Here is a 20,973-nt window from a genome sequence, read left to right as displayed (position 1 = left end):
CCTACTCTCAAAGTACAACAATAACAACAAAAATCTCTGTAAAGAAAAAGCTGGAAGAAAACGTCAGGCTAGCTTATTGTATGAAATTCCTCTTTTACCAGATTCTTCCTGTGAGCAGAAACTCAGCTTTAGGCGTTCATACCATTAGAATTAACGTTCTAGCAATGATGCTAAGAAATGATGACATACAATTAAAATATGGTATTTATAGCAGTATAAACAGTTACACCTCAGACTCCAAGAGAATGAAAACAGCCTTTCCTTTCTCAGCTCTGGATCAAACATAACAATTTAGCAATTTCTAAAAACCCATTATTAGACTTTTATTTTGATTATTATTCCAACACTTCAATGTCACAATGTTAAGTGCTTTGTGTACCTGGCTGTCCTTCTCAAGAGGATTCTGGTAGCATGAGAACCCGAATGTTATCCAGGTCCGTTTTCTTTGAATTATAGGAATCTCCAGAGTGTATTCCTTCCTACATTGGGAGATAGCATGGCTTAAATTTTTCTGAATAATTTGCAAAATCAAATTTGAAAGTTTTCATGAGAGATGATCCTCCCCGGTGGGTGATATGAAGCATAACCTAAGGGGAAAACATGAAAATAATTAGCATAAGATATATTAGCATATAGATGCCTTTGAAATAATAAACAGCTGAAAACCAAAATGCTTATTCTCAAAAGAAAGTTATGAGAAAATATGAAATTAGTATATACTTCTCACAGGACAACCTCAGCCTGAAAGCCTGAAACAGAATATTTTCATTCAATGAAGGGTAGGATGGCCAGGGAAATGGAGAAAAAAACCCCAAACCACCTTTCCTACATTCTTGTTTTCTTCATCATTGCTACATCAATTTTCTCTCTTTACTCTTACTCCATGCTACCCCTTTTCTGTTTTAGACAGAAAAAAAAAAAAAAGGTAGGAAAACAAGGGTCTTCCTTATACTTCTTCTAAGAGAAGAAACACCGAGTAGACAGATCCAATATTCTTCATCTCTTTTCTTCCCCCTCTCCTTTAGCTAAACTTCTATCCTTCCCTAGATGGCATTAAGAAATGCTAGGCTTGGCAATTCAATTATCAAGAGCACTGAGGAGCTTCAGATGAAAGGGGACAGGACTTAGCACTTGCTAACCGTGAACCATAAACATCACTGATCATTTTTCCATTTTGAGTTAGTATAGCCTCTCAAGATAGTGAGCTTGCATATGTGCTGTGAAAAGAAGAATATGGTCTTTGAAAATGACCCTCACTCAAAAATCTGATCTGGGTAACCTTGGAAAAATTCATCAACCACAATTAGCTTCAGGGGCACCTGGGTGGCTCAGTTGGTTAAGCGTCTGACTTTTTGGTTTTGGCTCAAGGTCATGATTTTGGGGTCCTGATATTGAGCCTGGCATTGGGCTCAATGCTCAGCACGGAGTTTGCTTGTCCTTCTCCTTCTACTCCTCCCCCTACACACACTCTCTCTCATACATAAATAAAATCTTTAAAAAAATGTAGAAAAAAACCCCACAATTAACTTCATATTTCTCTTTCTACAAAAGAGCAGTTGTGTTGTCTCCTTTCCAGAGAGCTGTAACAAGTAGAGGTTGTATAATGATGACCTGGAATATAGTAGGGATTCAGTGACCGTAGGCCCATTCCTTCCTCAATGGCTTTAGTGAAAACTCTATACATTTTGAATTCTGGGATTTGGTAAGCCTACTTTCCCACTCCCAATTTGCATGTATGTAGATGAGTGTATAGGCTAAAGACATTTATTAATGCCTCGAAATAATGATATTTTGTTCTGGGTCCATGAGATCCAACTGCACTTTAAAAGTATCTGATACAGGTGAATTCCCTGAAGAAGCCCCTTGACCGTCAAAATAGTCAGTGTCCCCATATCTGGACACCATCTACATGATTTCAGTTCTTTCAATATTTAGTTATTTTAATGGCTGTCTGTACAGCACTTAGAAGGCTACGAATGGGTCCTTTGCCAATAATATCCTTAGATTTTCTCAATCTGTTTTCAACTTTGAACTTTTGCATGATGCTAATTACTTAACAAACATTGTGTGTGTTGGTCTCTTGGCATATAAAATGGGAAGGAAATCTGTAGAGATTTGAAACTCTAACTTGGTTTAAGTCACTTTGTTCTCTTTCTGTGGAGAACAGATCTGGAACTTACCTTTTTTGTTATCTAATACCTGCTTCTATGTCAACAGTTAGAAGTCCAGCAAAAAATACCCATTGATTTCTTGAATGTTTATATTTCTTCATCAATACTTAGCACACTGCTGACATACAGTATTGAGATTGGGGTGGCGAAACCCCCTCATGTATGGTTTTGTTTTGTTTTGTCTTTTTTTGTTCTTTTTGTTTTTTTGTTTTTTTTTGTTTTTTTTTTTTTACAAATATGCTACCTAGGTAAGTTTGTGAGAAGCATTTTGCTCAGAACATTTTGGATGCTTTGCATGAACACAGACCGTCCTCTGTTTACTTTCGCCTGCTTAGACTTACCTAACTATACATCTTCAGGCGGACATCATTTGCAGGACATTCCTGCTGAATGTCCTTTAATCCTTATCCTTTTTCTCCACTCTGGCCTAATGGAGACCCAGCTTACTGCCCTCTAGGGCCAGTTTAAAAAAGAAAATGTTTACAAAGGCCCACCCCGAGTAAATAAATGAAAAGCTAGTTTTCTTTGGCTTTCGGGATTTGAAAATATTTTGATTGCCTGCACGCTCTCTGAGAATGGCTCCTCTGGCTATGAAGGAAAAGGGCCTATTTCACAAATCAAATAAATACATATGTATACAGAAGGTATTCTCAACTGTCTGCCAATCATACGCTGGTAAGGTAAAACATGTTCTCTTCTGCAATTTGAAAAGGATTTGAGACTCAACCAATTTGTTCCTGAAGGATATTTTGACTTCTTATGGGGGGGTGGGGAGCTTGTTTTAATGCTAATGACGTGCAAATATGTTTGTTCTATGTTGTTTTCAAAGTTTAAAACCATTCCAGGTGAGTAGTGGGAAATGGGCAGGCCAGTCTTCCTGAAAACTCTAAAATCTTTTTCTGTTTTATTGATACATTTTCAAATCGTTCTTCCCGAAGTTTCTGCTTTCAGAACTAGAGTTCTGTTAAGGCTTGATAACATGAAAGCAAACCTTCCAAGTCAACCTCCATTGGTTATTTTTTTCAGGTGGTAGACTTTTCATTTGTTTCATACATGGTCAAAATATTTTTTCTTCACTTCCACCACAACAAAATAGTCAAAATCACAAAATGTACTTTGACGCTAACATTTCCTTGACTGAAAACATAGGTGGGAAGATTAAATCTCCTGCCAACACACATGCATACTCTTCAAATATTCTCCATGTCTAGGAATACAAGTCGGCAGAAACAGTACTATTCATCTACCTTGGATATAACCCCTTCAAGGATGAAGATTTGGGGTACATGATGGAAAAGCAACAATGATTAGCTGATAATAATGACTGAGGCATTATCTCCTTCAGCTCTACTTAAATCATCCTCTTCCATTTCCTACTTTCTCTTGCCCAGCAGTGACTAAGCACTCACACTGCACCCACAGACAATCCTTCCTGTTAACTGGAATGTTTTGTCACCGGCTGAACCAGTGTTTCATAAGAAACTGGCAAATTCCCATTTCTCCTCCCATCTGACAACACAAATAATTTATAAAAATCCATGTCTCATTTATCCCTCTTCATAAAACTGTTAGGCATATTTATGTGGCGTCATGGCAACACCACAGTATTAGACATATTAATGAAAAGACCCATTCATCCCTAGAATTTTTTCCTCATCAAATTCCATGACCTGAGCAACCAAGATGACTTTAAGTAGGTAAATGGCTATATAAATGTGGTATATCCAGATAATGGAATATTATTCAGTGCTAAAAAGAAATGAGCTACCAAGCCATGAAAAGACAAGGAGGGACCTCCAATGCAGATTATTAATTGAAAGAAGCCAATCTGAAAGAGTATGTACTGTTAGATTCCAACCGTATGATGCTATTGAAAAGGCAAACTACAGATACAGAAATGAAGTCGGTGTTTGCCAAAGGTGGTGTGAGGAGGGTGACTAGGTGACTAGGCAGAGCATAGAGCCTAGAGGATTTACAGTGCAATGCAACCATTAGAGTGATGGATATATGTAATTATATGTTTGTCCAAACCCACAAAATGTACCTCACTAAGAATGAAGCCTAAGTTAAGTATGGACTTTGGGTGATTATGGTGTGTCATGTATGTTCATCCTTGGTAAAAAACCATGTGCCATTCTAGTGATGTTGATAGTGAGGGAGGCTATGCACAAGTAGGACAGGGGTATATGGGATATCTCTGCACTTCCCTCTCAATTTTGTTATAAGCTGTTAAGTGCTTTAAAAAAATGCCACAATCTGCTATATTTCTGGCCTTGTCATATTTGAGTTCTGATAAAATAGCAAATATTCTTAGCTCCATACCCTGATTACATGCTTGCTTTTCTGTCTGCTAGAAGAGCTTGGGGGCAGCTAGAAGCCAGTGTCTGAGAACCCTTTCCATAGCCACCAACTAGAGAGATACAGGAGAGAATGTTTACATTCCTTAAGGTCAGCCTCAATCACTGATTAGTTCAAAAATATTTTTTCTAAAATCTGTTCTCTGAAGGTGAGACATGCCTGCAGATGTAATTAAAAATTCTTTGTGGTACTAATGATTGGATAGATCTCCCATTTATCACTATGATGTGCAATCTGAGAATTGGACTCTGAATCTTAGATCTGTCCCACACTAGCAATATGATTTGTCTCCCCTGTACTTGCAATGTCAACCACAGAGGGATGTGAGAAGAAGAAAACATAAGGGGAGGTGCCCTATAAATTGGAAAGTATGTAGTAAATATTGTGTTTTGTTGAGATATGGTTTTCATCATGATGATGATAATTGTTACATGAGGACCGGCCAATTTTATAATATATGAAAAAGAAGATATGAGGAACAATACTAGATACAGTATGATGATTAAGTCTGAGAATGTAATTTAATAGAAACATATGATTTTGTTTATCTGACCCAGAATGGGAAAAATCATGAGCTCATCCAAAAGTTCTTGTGTAAAATTAAATTCTCCAAGTTTCTTTCCAATGTATTTGAATATCTTTATAGAGAATTGATGCCTAATAATAGATGCCATTTATTGGGGTTTGTTACCAAATGCTTCTTATGGTTAAACATTTTGCGTGAATCATCTTGTTCAGTTAGTAGGGCAGGAACTGATATATTCTACCATATTAGGTAATACCAAGAATGTATAACATATAAGTGCATATTATATAAAAAGAATGGATAGAGTTAATGTAAGCCCCAATAAGGCTATTTCATTTTTGAATGGGATTTCATGGAACTGATAAATTCAAGAGAAGGGAGGTAGGAGGACAGATTTGGGCACCTGGACTAACTGAAAGGGGTATCAGAAAAATGAAATGGTAAGATAATATGGCTATATGGGTGGACAACAGGAGAGGTTTCAGGGAAATGTACAGGTCATGAACAAAATTCCCAATTCTTGTGAGGATATGGTCCCTCTCGCAATAGAACACTGCTCCCCCACTACACAAATTATCCCTGAAAACTATGCCATTCTCCTGAACATTTATTGGTCACTGTATTCTATATACTCTCCACTCCCGACTTCTGGCACTCACCCGGGACAAAGCCTACACCACCCCGGGAGGTCTGGGCTGAGGTACAGAAACTAATCTTCAATATTAATTTAACCAACCCCAATTGTGCAGACATATTTGTTGCTGAAAGTTCTATAATATATTTCAATTTCAGAGCTAAATTTGAATATTCTGTTGCCATGTGCATCAGTGAGAATAAAACTTGAGGAAACATTGAGTAAGCCAAGGTAGAATCCACAATACCAATTTTTCCATTTAGCTTGAAAATATGTTTTGGGGCTTGTTAACACAGTATTTTAACAAGCACAAAAAAACTCAGAGTATTTATTTACAGCATTTATCATCATTTTTCCTTATTCCACAGAAGAGCAAGTAGGTGGGCAACTCGATGGAGAGAATAATACAAAGTAGGAGATGTGACTGCCTTTCCAGATTTCTACTTCTTAGAGAAGTAGATTGTAGATTGTAGATTTTTTGCTGGTTATGACTTTTTGCTAATTGAAAGGATGGATAGATTCCTGGAAGACTTACTTTCAAACCCCGAAAGTAGCCTTTGATGACACATGAGATATAGAAAAACAGCCTGGTGGGCTTGAATCTTGGCTCTGTCACATCAGAATCTCTGTGCTTCAGATTCCCTTCCAGAAAATAGGGAGAGTAATAGCCTCCACACCAAAGGTCTTTGTGAGTGCTCAGACCAGTACCTGGCGCAGAGCAAACACTGTGTGAGTGGTAGACATGACCGTGACCATCAGCCCCATTATTCACAATGATCTGTTCATCATTTCAGAGACAAAAGATAACCTTCATGTCATGTAGGCTTTTAGCACAAGGGGAGATTAAATACCATTTCACTATCTCAGCGATAGCCAATTTATTCATTATCACATATGGAGTGCTTACTATGTGCCAAGCACTACAGTATTAAACAAGGCAGAAAAACTCCTCCTTATAGAATTTCCATTCGGGGGGATGGTAGACAATAAAAAAAATTAATAATATAATGTCTGTACTATGGACTATGTAGAAAACTACAGGGATGCCTGAGTGTCTCAGTGGGTATAAGCCTCTATCTTCGGCTCAGATCATGATATCAGGGTCCTGGAATCAAGCCCCGAATCCGGCTCTCTGCTCAGCAGGGAGCCTGCTTCCACCCTCTCTCTGGTGCCTCTCTGCCTACTTATGATCTCTCTGTCAAATAAATAAATAAAATATAAAAAAAAAAGAAAGAAAACTACATAATTTGTAAAACTACATAGTCTGCACTACAGAGAAAACTAAAGGAAGGTAGAGAAATGTGGGGTGACCTTTACTCTGTCCCCATGTTCACTGTGTTTGACACATAGCTCACCACAGGCCCTGCTTTTCCTCAGAGAGGAATTCTCAGGCTGACATTCTAGGTAACTGCTTCACTGAAATCTCAACCATTTGGCTGCAACAAAAATAATCCAGCATATGAACGCATCCAGATAGACATATGTACACTGGTTTTCTGAAATGTAATGTGTATGTAATTTCCCGAATGGCTGGTTGTCACATCCATCTGGTCTTATTTCCATAGCACTTGAATGCACCACGAGGATATAAACCCTAAAAGCTAGAAAACAGAATTTAAATACCCAAACACATACGAGGTGTGTTTTCAAAAGCAGCAGACAAGCGAGCACTGTGGTATCTTCATTAACTTCTCTGCCACAGTTGAGAGTAGCTGAGACTCAGCACAAAGGCCATCGAACATAAAAGACATTCCACAGCCAGACTTCATTAAGTGGGCTTAAGACAAGCCTGACAAGCTAATGACAAAAATCTAGTTTGGAATTTCTGGACATAAGAACCCTGAAAAAGTCCAAATACACCAACACTCTACCATGCCTGCTATCCCAAAAAGGCAACAACCCAGCCTCCATTGTAGTTCATGAATCAAAGCCCAGGGAAGGATGTTGTCCTCTTCAACCACACTTAATAAGAAATAAAAAATAAGAAATTGTGTTCTTTGTGTTTTTAGGTTTGGGCTCTGGTCCTATTGAAACTGCACAGATGTTGTAGGCTCCTAAATTAACAGTGGTCTCCAGGGAGATGCTCATCAGGCCGCACATACCGACAACGTCATGGTTAGAATTCAGACACCACACTGCTCAGAAAATATTTCTGCTACCGTCTCCCCTCTCTCGAAAAGACCTTTCCTATTTCTACATTCTGTCAGCACCAGTGGAGTCTGGACCATGTTAGACTGTACCTCCTTAAATGCCACGTAGAATTCTCGAGTTGCTTTTGGTGTGCGTGTCTGTCCACTCCAACTACTTTTACATCCCTTGAGTGAAGGAACACACCCTTGGTGAAATGACAGCACTTGTGTGTGCCCCACACAGTGGGAAATGCCTTACAGATACTGTTAACCCCTATAGCCATCTTATTATGATCAACTTAATTTTAAAGATAAGCAAGTGAAGATTCAAATAGTTTGCCCCACCTCTAACTGGTGGAGAACCAATGATCTACATACACCCAGGTCATCTGATTTCAGAGACCACATTATATTCCACCACCCATGCAGGGAGGAATAAATGTTTGTTGAATGAATACATGAACAAATGCATGTATTACTCAAGATCTTAGAATTAAAGGAGGAAGAATCTGCCACTTGAACTATATCCTGTTGCAATAGTGGGTACATAATGACAAGATAGTTATTCGAAGTCCCTGAGACATCGTGTCTTACACTCTCTGTGTTCCTACAGTATCTTTTGGGATACCTCACAAACACAAGGTATTGTGAAATATTCGTGGAATCAGTGAAATAGTTTAACCCAACATAACAAGTAACATATGAATGAGATGATTTCCTTGGGGTCATTTTCCATTTCCTGTTACTAGCTCCTTATATGAAGGAAGAACAGATTTTTCTAGAATCTGGCTCCGGGTGCTAATTTCATAAGAAATCCCTACACATGTACCCATGTTTCCACCTCTGGGCTCTTGGCCAGGCCTGAAAGAGACCTAAATTCCTGGTCCCAGCTTTTCAAAATATAGTTCACCTCATTTCTACAAAAGTCCTAGTAGTAAGGATGGAAATAGTAATCTTTAACTATTGTGAACAAGGCAATGAGTCAGAATATCTTAACACATGTTTACTGAGGAGAAACAAATTCTACTCCACCTGTCAAACATGGATAATGTCCTGGATTTCACAATATACGCATCCCTCAGCCCTATATTTAAATACGGTAATATTTACATAGGATGTTACTCTGCTAATGTTGCATGGAGAAACAGCATTAATAGCTTCTTTTTCCTGAACAGTCCAGAAAAAGTCTCTGAGTGTATTCTCCAACCTTCATTGCTTCCCTGTCCCTCACTGTAGCAAGTGATTCTGGGAAAGTCCCTTAACATCTCTGCCTATCTCATTTATAAAGAAAAATGTAATGTCACTTGTCCTATCTCGTTACTGTGAAGATCACATACGATCATGTGTACAGAATTGATTCTGAGCCATGAAATGTTACATAGCTGTAAGACATTATATGAACATAAGGAAGATATGTTTCTGTAAAACACGCCTTGAGAAGCCAGGTGTTTAATTTCATTCTTATGTAAATGATATGTGTATGTATATAAACACACATGCACATATATACAACCAAGCCAAAATGGGTTTGTATGTATACTGGTGGGAAATTTGAATCACTTTGCTGCATAAGACTTTAAGAGTTAATGAATGTCACATTAAGAAAATTTCTCTAATAATTTCTGTTGGTTTTTGATGCAGAACTATCGTGTTTTATTAAATAATTATATCTACTATTTATTAAGTGCCAACTTGATGATATGCATTGGGTTAATGTGTTTATATACATTGTGTGGTTTATTCATTGTAACACCACCCTAGATAGGTATTATTATCTCTCTGTTGCATATGGGTAAACTAAGGCCCGAAAAGAATTAAGAAATGCCCCCCAAGGTCACCTTGCTGGCAAATGACAGAGGCAAAATCTTCAGGTCTGCCTATTTACAAAGCTTTGCTTACCAGGTCAAATCTTATTCATCTGAAATTTGCATTAATTCAAGTGTAGCATATGCTATGCTTATCCGAGAGCAAATTCAAATGAATTCTGTTCTTTGTAAAATGTTAGGGTTCCTCTGACCAAACATAAACTGATCAAAAACATGCAACCTTCTAAAAAAAACCAGGAGCTTTAACTTTTTAATTTTTTAAATTTTTTTTAATGTATCTTCAGAGGGTTTACAACGGCTGGGCCAGGAAATACACAATATCCTATAATTTAGGTTACTGAGCTTTTTAAATGGGGTTAATGGCCATGACTTGGACTCACTGGTACCCACAGTTCACTCCAGGCATCCCTCAGGTGCTCCCACTGTGTGCATACCACTTCTCGTGTCCTACAGCTATGCAAGGTACAGGGGAAGGTTTAACAAAGAAGCAAAAGATAACCTTCAGGGAGTCTACAGTCTATCCCTTTGAAAAGAAACCAGCATACACGAAGCACTCAAAGAGTCAAATTAATCTTAGAATACATTAGCAATACTTAGAAGTAATAAAACTAAATCAAAATTTCTTCAAAGGATTAAGTCTCTCAGCCTTTAACTCAGTCTGACCTGCTTCCCCCACATGCCAATTAGAGTTCAAAGAAAAGATTCATACACTTCATTTACAGATCTATTGAACCTTGGGCACAAGTGATAAATCCTTAATAAGTCAGAAAGATAGCTATATTTATTCTTAAAATTAACTAATTTGCACACCGAGGTTAAGTGATTTGCCTAAAGACAATTCATTGCAATGTCTGATAACACTCCATAACTCCATTTTACATTTCACATCACTGACCTGGTTTCCCATTTTAAGGTTTCTGTGTAGAAATGCTAACACAGGTCAACAAAGATTATGGAAGAGATTTTGACACCAAGTAAGTACACATCTTCACAAAGAGACAAAGACAAACAAACAAACAAAAACTTTTACTAAAATATATAGGGAATCTCATGATGAGCAAAGAGTGCCCCAGACATCACTGATAATAGAAGAGATGGATGAGCTTGGCAGGGAGAACTTTCCTTCTCTCTCTGCTCTGAAAGAGGACTTAGGTTTATTCAGAAGTCGCTTTACTGAGTGTAGCAGCATGACAGTAAACACATTCAACAATCAAACTGTTTGGGGGACGTTAGTGTCTACATTCAACCCTTCATTTAGGCGATTTTATGAAAGTATGTATACACACACACATATTTTGGTTCTTTAACAATGAACTCCCTGAGACTACCCACAGAACGTGTGGCAAACTACCTTTAGCTGCTGGGAAACAAAATACTCCCAAGTTTTCAAAAAGAAATATTTCCAGAATAAAGGAATTTTATATTAGGCATTTTTGAAAAGGCAAATGCCAAAATGATAATTGAAGGCAAGACAATTTTGAAGGTGACTTTTCAAAGCATGCTATTAAATAACCATAATTGTAATACACATAAATTTTATTTAAAAAAAAAATCTGGGGTGAGCTTCATTGATTAGACAGCAAATGGCAATGCTATGTTACAACTAACTGGTGTTAATACAGAAAATGGAAGATCAATGGTCCAAGCAGGACTTATGTCCCTTTTTCAACTTTGATTTTGGCCATTTCGAGGACCTGACGGTTTCTGGGGCCAGTTCACTGTACTTTAACATTTCTATAGCCAAAATGTAACAAGAGCAGAGTCATTTCCACAAATTCCTTATTTTCAGTACTAGATTTGATTTTAATTTTGCTGGATCTAAACCTATCTTCCAGAACCCAAATGACACAAAACTTTGGGAATAGAAATTAGCATAATTGAAATAATTTGATTTTTGGTAATTATAATTCTCACTTAAACCTAAATTAAATATGCCAAACTATAATTATGTTCAAATTTGCATCATGAAAATTATCCCCATTTTGCTCATGGCATCTTAAAATACCTAATAAGGGATCTTAAACTCTTAAGTTTGAGTCAAGAGGCCTTATTTTCAAGCCTTTGGGAAGAAGAGACTTCTTATGTATTAAGCACAGTTATTCAGCCCCTTGGGAAAGGGAGGACGGGTCCATTATTCTTCACGATATAATGTGTAGGATTTGTACCATAATCTTTGGGTACCTTGAAGCTACCTTGCCATTAATGAGCCCTGAGTGCCACAGCAGATGGTAAAAGATTAATGCTTTCTTTGGAGAGAAACTTTAAGCAAAGCAGGTCATGCTTTAGGACACAGGTAATGGGAATCAAAGACATAGTAAGAGCTGTAATACTTTAAATCTGGGCACTTCAAAATAAGCATGACTCTGCGACCCATTTTTAAATGATCGAAGATGAGAGACAACGTGAAGGCACTGAGAACTTACCTTCCAGGACTGCAAAGTGCTCAGTGATTCCTAAGCACCCTATGATCAAAATATTATTATTACTATTTATTTGGGATGCAAAAAGAAAACACACCTAAAATACTACTCACTGGAAGCGGTCTGTTTAACTAACCTTTCTACTACTGAATTTCATTAAATTAACCAGTTGATGTGATTAAATTTGCAAGGTCGTCTATTTATCTTCAACTTTGGGACAGTGGGTGGATGTAATCTGGGAATATATTGGTCAAGAAATAGATGAGTCTGGATGTGCAGGGCTGGCACACTGTCAAAGCACACGATGAGTTTCTTAGAAAAAAAACATATGAATATATCGCCAGTTGAGTAAAATATTCACATTAATACGGGAATAAAGAAGAACCCTGGCTGACATCCCATCTGTTCTTATGAATTAAATTTAGAAATCATATGTAATATAGACATTTCTGTCTGAATATCATAAAACCCTGACACATCTAGGCTTTCATTAGAAAGCTCCACGATGTGACTTGAATAACAATCTGTCTTAGCTAATTAGTATTTTCAGTTTAGCATATTCACTTCCAGACATATTGCTGTTTGCACATGGTAATTTAGGTAAACAGATACCATCCACAGCTGCATCAATTAACACTGCTAATCAAAACTGAATTCAGGTAATTAGGCACATTTATGCAAAAAAATGTGTAATTTTGGAGAAAAGCTAGATTCTTCAGTAATATGTCAATAAGTAAAAAAAATCTCCCTTTGCTTATGAAGATGAAGAATGAGGGGAGAGAAATCATCATTAATATATACATCATGCAGACAGAGTCAAAATTCCTAAATTAAATCTCAAACTTTAATTGGCCTGTATTTTCAGAAATTGGATCATATTTTTCATAAATGTTTCTCTCAATGTTTCCACATAGAGAAGTTGATTCACATCTGCCTAAGGGTTTAATCATCATCAAGCAGGACTCAAATGGTTAATGAATTCTCAAGTATTTATATACTTAGAAGAGATGTTGGTCAAACTTGTTCTTCCATCTTGCTTAGCATCTCTTAAGGAAGATGCTCTCGTTTTCTTATACACTTTACTGTTCTCTGCTGCAAAAGACTTTTATTTAAAGTTAGAATCACAAGAGTAATTTCTAATTTTCCTGCAAATACTCTTACACCCCTCCCCTGATTCTACACAAAGCCTTCTAGTTGCCTTTTCATTCATTTTCAAAATGAATATCGTGAATCATTTTTCTTATTTTCCTATAAGCATAAACCCATCTGATAATTTTGATTATTCTAGTCAGTTCAGGAAAACTAGTTTAGCTATTGGCAAGTTATCAGTAACCAGTAACTAACAATTCAGGGTGGAAGGAAATTGGCAGGTTTAAGCATTAAAGTCAAAGTAAAGAAAAAAATCGGGTCATCCTCAAAAGAATTCTATAGTAGATATGGGAATCTATCCATCATCTATCATCTATCATCTATCTCAATTTCCCTTTTCTCTTTTCCAACTCTGAAACTTAGATTTCTTTCTTAGTGCAAACCCCAGGACTTTATAAGGAAATATTGAGTTCAACGTCCTTAACTTTATTTTGATGGTAATAATCATGATCCAGTTTAACAAACACTCCCTTGGTACCTACCATGTCTCAGGCACTCTCCTAGGCCCTTGTAGGCAGAAACAGAGATGTCTTTAGACCTATCACACCCCTCTGAGCCAAGCTCTGAGGGTTCACAGACCAAAAGAATCAATTTTAAAAAGTGGACCAAGTCTCCAACTGAAAATTGATCTGTCAATTCCAAACTTTTGGAACCTCCTATGCTAATTTTGCAAAGGTTTACTTTTTGTTTAACCCATGCTAACTCTTTTGTTCTCATAATAAATTAGGAAATGAGGACAATAATTGTTTCTGCCAGAGGAGCGTGATGGCTTTCTCTCACATTACAGTAACCCCATACAATATCTATATCTATATCTATATCTATATCTATATCTATATCTATATCTATATCTATATCTATCAAGATTTTTTTCACATATTCCCTTAAACTCATTTGGTATAAGCAACTGGGCAATTCCCAATGGGAGAGCAATCTGACAGACTCTGGGCTCATATGCAGTTTCAGGAGGAGGGATCATAAAAACATGGAGGCACATTTATCAAGGGTTGTTAAACTGTTTAACCAATGACAGTGTGTGAGGCGAGGTGGGGATACCTCTGACTCTCACTGGGTTCAACAGAATTATTTACAAATTTCAAATGAAAGACAGTTAAGTACAAACATTTTAAAAGACAATTTTTTTTTTTTAAAGAAGAGCCTATTGGCTGACTTTCAATGAATTAAATGATTAATATTTGGGGAGGACAATTTTTAGTCTCCATGAAATGAGCCAACCAAATCAAGTTCATTGCATGGATGTGCCCATGAATAATCTCTGTCATTCTAAAGTACCTCTTCTCTCCCTTAGGAACAAATCAGGGGAGAGTTCCTTCTTTCCTTGTAGTCCCTGCAATTTAGCAAATTCCTTTGTCTGAGAGAAGAGTTTGCAATCATCTCAAATCCCCGTGCTCACAGTCACCAAGTTTCAGCAAAGCGGGATGCTACGGATATGGCAACGCTAGCTCTGGTGTTTCAAGAAGGCCTTGAAATATGGCACCTGCTTCCAAGCCAGGCCAATTGCTCTCCACCCTCAGTCTCAGTTTCTGGTCCAGAAAACGTGACTCATGGGCCCACACTGCGCTGAGGGGATATGTGGTACATATGAGGTACCCAAATAATTCTTGTTGACACCCCATACAGATTAGTTGGTGATGGCTCCGGAAAGACTAATGCTAAAGGCATTTTAGTCAGAAGTTATTTTATCAAGCAGTTCTCCATATTCCAAAGTCCTATGCAGAAGTGGTGTGAAAACAAGTGGCATGGAATGCATCTCCCCAACAGGCCACAAGTCACTACGCTCCAGTAGGTCACCTTCCAATTCACCTGAAAACTGATGCTTCAGAAGTGTCACAATTAGCTGGGAAGTTAACTTCGGAGCATTTACGGTATCCGGAGTATCTTTATGATTTTGTCAAACAAACTACAAGAAAAAATTCACTTGACCGATGTTAACCAAATAATTTTATTCTAGAAGCACTGCTCGCTAAGGAGAATAACATTTTGAAAAATTCAGACAAGTTCTTGACCATGAGGGATTTTAAAAACCTTGAAAATCCTTGCGTTTGCCACTTGTCTCTTTTTGGTCTGGCACCATCCGATTGCTCATAGTAGGTCTACTCTAAATTTTTGTGGCATTAAATTACTGACTCACAAACCATACAAGATGCAGTGAATAAAATGACACCACTGGTCACTCTCAGGACAGTCTGGTTTTTAAGCACCAGGACTCCTATGAAAATATGCGGCCCAAGAAAATATCAAATGGATTAATTTTGGTTGTTAATGGTAAAGAATGTTCTTCTGCAGCCATAAGAGAAAATGTCAGGTCTGGGACTGGGTGGATTAGAGGTGAACAGATTGCCAGAAACAAAGGCAACAAAGAAATAAAAATGTCTTCTAAATACACTGAAGCAAAACAAATGATTGGATTTGGGATTTAACAAAATATAATCTTATTTGCCTCTGCTCTTTCAGCACATCTTTTCTCTACACCAAGACAATATGAATCTCGCCTTCTCAAGCCATATTTTCTTTTATGGGAAAGACTGCTGGTAACTGAGGGTAACACACAGAAGATATTATCAGTAGACTGGCATATTCGTTTTTTATGCTGAGAGGATGTCATGTTTACAATAAATTTTAATGCCCCCAATTATTTTCATTCAGTTCTGGTAAGAGGTAAAATAAAAATAATCAAATTAGAGGGGATTATTGAATTACAGCTGAAGAATGAATAGTGCTTATTTTAGAGACTGAGTTTAGAGTAGTGTTTGTTTGTTTGTTTTAGTGAGAAGTGTCTCTAATAAGAAAAGTATTATCATGGAACAACTGGGTTTTTAAAAAGTTGGACAATTTAATGTACCCAACCTAAAGCTAATAAAATACACTTTATCAGGCAAGGTACAGAACAACATTATTTGTTTACAGTTTATGGTTGAATACCAGCCCCACGATTAAGAATTAGGAAATTATCTTTATAGCAAACAGATCTTAGCCAAACAGATTATTAATCTGTGCTGCAAGGTATCACCCCGCTCTTTGGAGGGTGCCAGCGTCACGTTGCCAACTGAATTCCCTCTCACTCTATCACAAGATTTTCATCTTTGACTTTCTGCATAGGCCTGGGGTAGAAGCCTCTCTTTCAGAAAAAAAATGCTAAAAAGGGTACATGAAAAGCTTGCATAAAAATAAACCATAGCACCTCAGGCTTCTTAATTTTTACACTGTAATACTTGGGACTTTCGTCCCTTGACATGTTCAGAGTGAATGCTTTGATGAAAAGAGAGAGAAGTAAATTATATATAGAATGAACAGAACCTGTATTATCATTTTAATAGTCCACAGACACATAAAAGGAAGATGTTGTTCACTATGTGGTGGGACTTAACTCACTGACTTGGGAATAAAAAAATTTAACGTGATATGAAAAATAGCAACAGCTTTTGCAGTGATGTGAATATGTAACTTTTCACAAATTTTCTGAAAAATTTAACGAAGAAAAATAAAACCCAACCATTACATGACTTTGTAAACAATGAGAGTTTGCTCCTCCTATAACATTTTTGGACCTAATGTAAGATACTGAATATATTTATAGACTCTCAGAGATCACAGGCAACGAAATTCTAAACATTAGAAAGAAATCAACGTTTGCAACAAACAGCTTCATAAGCAACCATACCACAAAGCCTCCATTTACAGGAGACGTCATACAGATTTAATATGGATATAATATCCAGTTTAGGTGGCTAGCAGTGGATTAGAATAGAGATGTCCCTGTTATTTATTCCTAACCTCTTCAGGACATTTCTAGATCGGTTTTTCTATTGAGAGCACGCATTTTTCAGTGTGTGGAGATTGCCTTCAGGCTCCCGGCTTTTTTTGAGGTGGTGGTTTTGATGTTTGGATAGGAGGAGTGATGCCTGGGACGCTTCCCACGTACTCCTAATTATCTATACATTAGTCCATATTCCCTGCCACTGGAATGCTCTCGCCAGAGCTATGATCCTTCCAAAGCAGCATCCTATTCAGACGTGCAAAAATGAAAATTAAAATAGGGGTTTTTTTATTATTATTAGTTGAATGACATACGACCCGCTCAATGTTTGCATTTAAATTGGCCAGAATAATTCAGCTCTAGCTTTTAATTTCAGAAGGGTTAATCACCCTAACAAAGGTCAATCAAACTTTAATCTTCAATAAAATTGCTACAGCCCCAATCACCTGCAGGACATTTATTATATTCCTATTTCCATGCGAAAGAACGCACTGCTTTCATTATGCATCACTAATCTTCTAACTCTTTACATTAGCACATTTTACCAAAAATATTAATTCCTTTGAAACTCTGACAAGAGTTCATTTCTACACATCTCAGGATAATCCTGTTTAAAAGAACGGGTGCATCAGCTGTGAACCACTTTCCTGGCTTTTTCTAATCCTCATAGACCTTCGCTACTCCAACCGAGTTCTTACAATAGGAAATCTCAATGACACAAAATGTTATGGAGGTTTAGGTTAAAACAACATTATATCATTTTAGGAACTTAATCCCCCCTATTGTCTGTGATTATGCCATTCATCTCCTTGTTTCTATCCATAATGTTTACTGCGTTCAAAAGTTATTGATTGGAGGAAGCAAATGTTAACCATATTTGCTCAGCAGCAGAAAGACTTAAATTCATTAATTTGTTCACTCAATAAATATATATCGAGTGCCTATTATGTACCAGATACTAGGAGGCAAGAAATGCAAAGTCAAAGAAAAAAAGAGATTCTCTCTCATGAGAATAACACTCTCTTCCGAAAATGACATCCAGAATATAATAAAATGATATCTTAAACCTCCACTTCCAGCATTTCTTATCAACGTCATTAAATTTTAGTGAAGATTGCAAATGTGTTGACTCAAATTTTAGCCAAAATTTCAACGGTTTTTTTCTATAACTCGGACACTTAAAGAGTTTAAAATTCACAATCCCATACGTGGCTCATTTTTTAAGTTTTGAGAATATGAAATTTGATTTTCATATTTTCAAATAAATATATTCAGAGTATCTAGTCTCCCATGACTAGGAATAAAGCCGTGAGAAAGTTTTAATGGGCTTATTAAAAATACGCATTGCTATGCATTTGTTTCCAAAATGTTATTTCATTATGTTTAAAAAACTGCTGTTAACACACACAACAAATGGCATTGGTAAAACAAACAAACACACACACACACACAATTTTGCTTTATTTTTGCCATGATATACCAGTCTAGACGACCACAGAGGGAAGCAAAGAACCTCAGGGTAAGTCCCAATTATACTGCAGATTGATTGCTTTGGTATTCTAGCGGTTATGTGACACAGCATAAACAGCTCAAACTTCATCTTCTGCATCATTTTTGAGAAACCTTCCTCTCTCTTTGTACTCTGAGGAAGCACACAGGCATATACAGAGGCACACGCTCCTTCTCATTAATATTCAAGTTCATTAATTAGCAATATGTGATGGCTATCATTTGGGAAACTCCCCAGAGCCTGAATATTCAATCAAGCAAAGCAAATTCCAGTAAAAAAGAAAATACAGGTATGACAGTCAATGGCCAGACTGGCATTGAGGAATAGCAGATTTTAAGATATGCCGGTCTTCCTAAATATTGTAAAAAGCCCCAATTACTTTGACAAAAGTCAAGACCCCAGCCTTCCTTCCCAACTGCTCTGAGCATTTCTTGAAACCGAAATAGGACCTCCACATCTTCTATAACTATGCTTGTTTTTTTCACCCCTATAACGAGGTTAGCACAATAGAAAAGCAGAGCAATGGCTCTTATTTTTGAGCAAAATGAATCCAAGGCTACAAGATATAAAAGGTTCAATTGATACTTGTTAACAAACAGTTAATCTGAAAACCGATAAAGATTAGACACAACGACAGGCAAAACATTGCTTTAAACTCTATTCTCTGTATCAAAAGCCATTTCATTTTAGTTCTGAATTCCCAGATTTGGAAAAAACCCCAAAGCTTTCAGAGAATATGATGTAAGTGCTCAAGATGCATATGGATCTTTTTACGAATCATTTTGGTCACAAAACAAAACGGAATCCACAAGCCATCAAACAAAAAAATCTGAATAAGAAAGCCCAGGTGTGGAATTATGAAAAAGCAAACAAACGTACCTTTGGCTGAACAAGTTCACGATTTCTCATCTTGCCTATACGGCTTTGCCATTCCACCTTGAGCAAAAGTCAACTCCGCGTCCCTTGTGATCTTTGTGACAATGCCATCATATCACTGGCAAATTTTTCGATTAAACTTTGCAGATATAGTAGCAACTTTGTTAATTATGATATTAGCCAGCTGGCGGGTACAATCAGTCAACTGCTGTAAGAAAGCCAGACAAAGAGACATCTAATCATTGCAACCAGAACAGATAAATTTTGTTCCTTTCTCATACGTGTCACAGATTCTATCCCTTCTGACCCTCTCCTCAGCCATCGACTGTCAAATTTAGATTCTGCGAGCTCCCAGCTTCCCTTTATCCCTGCCTTAGATCTGAAACTCCTGGTTATCAGGAAGACACGCGTCACCAGCTGTCTCGGAGCAGGAAAGCAATCAGGTGAATACTACTTATTATCTTGCATTGCTTTCTGAGGAGTGACAAGATTGATTTGGGACCCAGAATACATTCAGATCTCAGACATGTAGTTCCTAGGGTTTTGAGTTCAAACAGGAGGCTATGTGTAAGGTTGCAGCAGAGAGTACTTCAATCCCAGTGTTAAGGATATGGGATATTAGAAACTTAAGGAGAATTAAAAAAAAAAAAAAACCTATCAGAGCTCCTTTTTCAGATGCCTTTGTATTTTCTTTTCCACATCTGCATTACCTTGGTCATGTCTATGAACAGATTGTTACCCAGCGGAGACAGCTTTATGGCTAAGTAGCCTTAGGTCAACCCATGGAAACTGTATTCTGACATTATGAAGTTGTCTCCATTTATCCCCTTTTCATCAGCAAGAGTACTCTATAAATTCCCATTCCTGGAACTAACCCTTACAAATAAGTTCAAATCATACTTACAGAGAATTTTATGAGGAACTAATTTGGGCATTGCAGCTAAGAATAACTTACACAACTTTAGATAAAGAGACAGACATCTCTACATCCTAATACAAATTTTCCCTTCAGAAAAAAAATCAGTGAACTCAAATTATATAGAAGTGTGATTGGTCAATCGACTGGTAGATATAAACACACATACATTAATGAACTTACTGAAATTGAATTGTATATTAAAATGACATAACAATATTTTTTAAAGTGAAACATTCAGTTGACCAGTAAAGAGTTTGATCTGCATGGTAAGCCATTAAACCAATATAATACTTACTAAACGATTATTTTTCCCCTTTGAAGTGTTTCAACATCAGTGAATTAAAAACATTTACATTGCAGACTTTTAAAACGAGTAATATACAATATGTTAATAAAATTGTATTTATCAACAAATCAGTAGGTTTTTCTGGGATGGAAGAATTTGGTGAAAAGTTAAAATGCAATTTTGAATTACATTTTAAACAGGAATTCTATATATTTGGCTCCCTAAAGGGACCAAAATGGTTCTCTACCTGTGAAAATTGCAGGTAGAGTGTACTGTATTAACAAATCATGGTATGTATCTAAATTTGCATTTTATTTCCACATGAGGATATTCCTGTAATGGAAGGTCCAAAGCCCCTGCGTTTGGTTTATTTAGCATGAAGTGCTGAAAA

At 37.0% G+C, this 20,973-nt stretch overlaps 1 long non-coding RNA gene across 1 annotated transcript in view; it reads right to left on the bottom strand.

The window, feature by feature from the left end:
* Positions 1-391: 391 nt before the first annotated feature.
* LOC125108001 (uncharacterized) overlaps positions 392-20,973 on the bottom strand; it is a 44,101-nt gene continuing 23,519 nt past the window's right edge. The window contains exons 3-4 of the long non-coding RNA XR_007129726.1: positions 19,381-19,585; positions 392-587 (exon numbers count right to left, since the gene is read on the bottom strand). This is a non-coding gene — a long non-coding RNA (uncharacterized LOC125108001). The remainder of the gene's footprint in view (positions 588-19,380; positions 19,586-20,973) is intronic.

The sequence above is a fragment of the Lutra lutra genome, chromosome 8, assembly GCF_902655055.1.
Source record: "Lutra lutra chromosome 8, mLutLut1.2, whole genome shotgun sequence".
Taxonomy (NCBI): domain Eukaryota; kingdom Metazoa; phylum Chordata; class Mammalia; order Carnivora; family Mustelidae; genus Lutra; species Lutra lutra.
This window is presented reverse-complemented; position numbering and strand designations above follow the sequence as displayed.